Source organism: Carlito syrichta, unplaced genomic scaffold (genome assembly GCF_000164805.1).
Source record: "Carlito syrichta isolate Samal-C Ts95f unplaced genomic scaffold, Tarsius_syrichta-2.0.1 Scaffold304638, whole genome shotgun sequence".
In the NCBI taxonomy this organism is placed as follows: Eukaryota; Metazoa; Chordata; class Mammalia; order Primates; family Tarsiidae; genus Carlito; species Carlito syrichta.
In genome coordinates this window covers 417,254-423,001 of record NW_007248734.1, presented here as the reverse complement: position 1 = coordinate 423,001, position 5,748 = coordinate 417,254, and positions in this window count along the sequence as shown.

The following is a 5,748-nucleotide window of genomic DNA, read 5'->3' as shown; positions in this document are numbered from 1 at the left end:
GCGGTCGCCGGGAAAGGCGCGGCTCCCTCCCCGGATACTTAGGGCGAAGCATCCTCCCGACGCCGCTGGCTGGAGAGGATCGGGGTTCCCGGGAGGCCGAAGGAGAACCAGCCCTCGCTCAGCCGGCGGCCCCTAGAGGAGCGGGTCCCTCTGTGGGGCATGTTGCCTGCTGCCCTCTCGCAGGCTGGGGCGTCCACGACCTCGTCGTCACGCGGCCGCGCATTCATTCGCAGGCTCTGCGGGTCCAGGGCTAGTTTCTTCAACACCCCTATCCCTCACTGCGGCGGACCCTTTCTGTTCCGCCCATACTTAGGCGGCTGGTGTGAGAAAATTACTCAATCTTTTCTTCAGAAGTAAAGGGTAGGGTATCTAAATACAGAGGCAGTGTCCCTGCTTGCGATTTCAGGGACTCAGAGAATCCGCCTTGGAGATTTGTAGTGTGTCTTGTACTTTAAGGGGTGACGATTTAATTCATGTATTTCACTGATAGGATGTTTTAGTGTTTGAGAAATTATGTGATATGCAGGTCCATGTAATCAAGCCCAGTGAAATTAGTATGGGTCAAATAAATTCAGGGTTTTTAAAGAATTAATTATGTTAATTGAATGTGTTCTATCTCATAGAGAGATTTGCAAATACTTCGTAAAAACGGTTCAAACAATAACTTTCTATGCTTGACGTCTGTTATGTCTTCCTTTATTTTAATATTTTTCCTCAATGTACTCATTCATTTTTTTTTTTTTAAGAGACACACGTAAAGGGCAATTTCTAGCATACTGGCATTTAGAAAAAGACAGTAAAGAAAATAGGTACCAAAAAAGTATGATTTTACAAGAAAAGGTATCTCATTTAATTGGGTGTATGGTAATCACTGTAAAGATTAGGCTTCTATTCACACTTAATAAAGGTGAGTCAGCTAACCAACTTTGACATATCTAGAGCTTTATTTGTCTTCACAATAAATTTCTCACAATCTTTGCTGATCACATTTGTTTTTTGTTTAAATATTTGCAATAAAGATGAAAGAAAAAGCAGCAGTGATGCAATTTTGTAAGGAGGTAGAAGCTCATCTTTGTTTTTTTTTTTTTTTTTTCCTGAAATGTTTTGGCACCAGAAGTCTGGTAGCAGCTTCTTTCTATTATAATGTGCTCCAAATGGATGAAGCAAATTTAGGGGAATGGCAGTGAATCAGTCTTTCAGTTTGGCAAAAAGCCTCACAGTGAGATGGAAAGTTAAAATTTATGTTTCTATTTGAAAACCATTCAAAATGTAAGTTTCCCTCCCCTCTACATTTATAGTTGAGTTACTTAAAAATATTTAAAAAGAATACCAACTAAGACATCTAAAGCCTAGAAATACATAATACAACTAATATGATACATAGGCAGTTTAATGGGGCTTTGGACTAGTTGCTTTACTTCTATAGGCCTCAGTATCCTCATCAATAAAATAAGGAATTTAGAGAAAATAATCTTCAAGCTCCCTTTTCCTCCATATTCATTGCATTTCCATTTTACTACCTTGCTTATCTGTCTCCAATTATTTACTACTGACTACAAAATAAAAAGTGACTACACATTTCTTCAGCCTATTATTTAAAGTTTTCTACTACACAGGGCTCAAAATTTTTTTTTATTTTATTTTACAGTAAATTTGTAAACTCAGTGTTTCCCTAAATTGCCTTATGCCTCTCTAATTTTTATGCTTATTACTGTATTCTACAGAAATTTTGTCCCCCAAATATTGAACACTTCCCCACCAAACACACACATTGCTCTCATCCAAATCCTACCCAGTGTCTAAGGTGAATCAGACATTCAAGCCTGATTCCTTCCGTTCTCAACAAAACGTTACTTGATATTCATAGCTTTGATTTATGTAAATCAATACAGTGCCAATATTTTCTGAATCAAAACTATAGAAATATTGCCTAACAGTAAGTATATATAAAGAGGTAAAACACGTAATTTAAACCAGCTATGTCAAAGAAAACCTGGGATACTGGTCACTATGGTCATAATAGTGTGATCTTCTACTCAAGGTTACTATGGTCATAATAGTGTGATCTTCTACCCAATTTGTTAAGTGGTGGAGAATACAGAATGCAAAATCTTTTGTATTCTCCATCTTAAAGACAAGTCATCTTTCTCATAGTTGTTTAATAATATGTATTACATATCTTTGAAAGAATGAACAACTGTAAAGTGAAGCTTCAAGGACAGCAATGAAAGCCATTCTTTGTCGAAGAAGTCTTTAATCTAAAAGACAATTAATAGTGGTTTGACTTGAGCCTCATCACAAAGGAAATCTTACATTTGGCCATGTGTTGATTTCTTGGCATGTTAGTACTGTTAACACAATTACATTGATCATGATCTTGTATGAAAACTTAATTTTTCCTTCTTTTAAACATATTATTTTGCTCAACAAACATCTATGACATCTGGATTGGTTTGGGTGCCCTTCTTTGTTTGTTTGTTTGTATTTCTCATTGTTTTAGATGACTGCTATGCCCTCAAAAGATGAAAGTGGTTAGTGTTTCTTGATATCTCTACTTGCATGTGACTTTAGTTCTAAGCTTTCATGAAGGAATCATATTCAGAGTAACATCAATAAGGCACCCCTTGAAAGTTTACTACCTTATAAAAAGTTTTAATATTACAATTAAGCTCAATGTATTAATAAGCCTGAAATATATCTTCCTTGCCTTCACAATAGAATAACAAAAGCAATCTTAATAGAAAGACTTTCTAGTTTTTGCTGATGCTTTGTGTGAACTATTATGTGACGTTTTCTCATTAACTATTTTACTTAATGTTGACACTTCAACCATGATATTGGTGTAATTATTACCCCCATGTTAATGATGACAAAACTATGGGAATGAGGTTAGATGACACAAATAGCCTCTGGTAAGTCATGGAAACTTTCACCCATGGTACTGACTCTATTTGAAAAAATTCAAATGTAACAAAAGTAAAGAATATATTTGATAATCAGGGTGGTCAGAAAAAGAGGACTGACTGCTCGAGAATTTTGCGTGGTTGGGAGCAGTGAATGGATAAAAATATTATAATTTTTAAGTTTATTTAAATTCAAAAGGATTTAAACAAATGGCATAGTACAGGTAAAATAAATGAATAAGAGAAAACCAGAAACTAAAAATTGTAAATACTTAGAGAAAAAGATTGGTTTGAGTACACAAAAATATACATACAATTTGTGTTCAATGGAGGCAATGGACCAAATCAAGAAAATAACAAGATTGAGGTCTGTAGTCAGATAATATCAGAACAAGCAGATGGCACAGAGGCCCTGTAAACCATGGTAGAAAACATAAGCAACAGTTTTTACAGAAACAATCTAAGTACAACTCCATAAAGCCAAAAGCATTTTTCCTAAAATGTTATATGATTTTGGTAATTTTTTACATATTTGTTTTCATTGTTTTTGTCACTTAGCTACATTCTTTATTTGGAGACATTTGATGAAAAATACAAACAAAGTAAATTTTTGCCATGATAGATTTTAGATGATAAATTGTAAACTACCCTAATGATACTATAAGAGACCCTAATGAAGTTAATATTTGAGATCCAAAATTTGCTAAAGAGGACTGATGTATGGTGATACTAATTATTGCGATCCCAAAGTTAAATGTTGACTAAAGTATATATAAGAAATCAATAGCTCTTGAAACCTACAATGAAAATAACATTATAATATATCCATTATTTTGTATGTTTCATTTTAATTTAATGAACATAAAACAAAAAATTAATTTTTACTCAGTAGTATTTTATTTCTTAAGCATTTTTCTGAAGTCCTAGAACTCCTATTCTCTACTATGACCCACATTTCTACCTATTAATGTGAGATTAAATTTTATTTAAATTTAATAAGTTATCAATTCTATGCTAAATTATAAAATATACTTAATATACTTTTAGTAAATTAGTGAGGGTTTAAATATATAAATTATTTTATTATTTAACAATACATTTAAATATTACTCATCAGAAACTTTACTTATTAAACAAATTTATAACATAATCAACATTCATATTTTTCTCTTTTCTATCAATTGAGAACAGAATAGCCTTCATTATATCCATGATTATTAATAAAAAGTTTTATAGCAAAGAAGAAGAAAAAGGTGTTCAAATAAATTATAGTGAGCCAAAGAAACACAGTGGTTGTTGAAGGTGGTTTTTTCTTTAGTTATTTTTATATCAACATGCTAAGATTGCAGATGTTGCATTCAAGGTGCCTGTAGTTTATGATGAGTCAAATTGATTTGCCTGGAAGTTCTTTGGTGTTGCATGCATGCCTGGACAACTAGCATTAGGTAAAGATGTTAATGTTGTGAAGTAGGAAAAATGTGCACACAAGAGTCAGAAATTGAAGTGACATTGCTGTGCAAGTTAAAATTCTTACTCTATCTCAGCTTCTGGACTTTAAAAGCATTTGCAAACATGTGAAAAATAAGCTGCAATATTTCTCATATTCAGAGAACTGTTTCTCAAACTCAGTGCATATACTGACTTCAAATTTATAACTAATCCACTCAAACACGAACCTATAATATAACTAGCTATAGTTTGCTAGGGGGAAAACTGATAAATTTGTTCAATGGCATAAGTATAAAAGGAATACATATGCATCTAGGTTTTGATACTAGTGTCAGTTATCTATGGAACAGGCTACTATGTCTAGCTAAACGTTAGTAGTGATAATCTCAAGTACTCTTATGCTCTGTTGGTGAGGTGTTAATCTGGAACATCATTTATAGAATGATTTGATAATATCTTCAAATGCTTTTAAAATGTGGGTGGTTTTAGATCCAGCAATTGTATTTTTTTAATACAAGCAAATAAATTAATTAAGAAAGACTAAAAGATTTAACGTAGTGGTGTTTTTGATGGATAAAATCAGAAATTCTATAATTTACAAGAAGAAATGGTAAATATATTATAGTTTATCTATATAATAGAATATCATGGAACCACTTAAATGCTTGGAAGAATAGAAAATGACTTTAAATATCAAATTATAAAGGCATAATAAAAAGTAAATTTGTTTTAAATTTGGAAAGCTATATACCATGTAGTGACATTTGTATATGACTTATAGGATAGTTTGGATTTTTTTTTTTTACTTTAATTTTCACATTGTCAACAGTTGGCATTTATTACTTATATAAAAATAGAAATTTATTTTATTTTACTTTATTTTTTCTCTCTTTTAATTTTTATTTTAAAATTGTGGAGTACAATTCAGGGTCAGGTATACAAATACTAATTGTGTAGGCATCCTGATTGATGATGTGTGCTCCCCCGCAAAATAGAAATTTATAAGTATTAAAAATCTTAGGAGAAACTGTGTGTGCACTTTTGCATACACACATACACACACAGAGCAGGGAAATAAATAAAAATAATGATGAAGAAAAGAAGAGACAGAAAACAGTAAAAATATGGTGAAAATGAGTAACCTTCTATTACTTACAATAAATTAGTAAAATAAAAATTTCTTTAATTAAACCCTTATCCCTATTATAAAACAGGGGCAATTACTTGCTTGACTTAATCATTTTCTCTATTATTTTCTCTACCATATCCACAACATTTCTAAGTATTCCAGAAATTCTGGGAGCATGATTTCTGTCATGTAGCTTATGTTTCTGTGCATTTTCCTGCTGAATTTTCCAGCACACCAACTTTATTGATTGCAATTCTGCTCCTATTT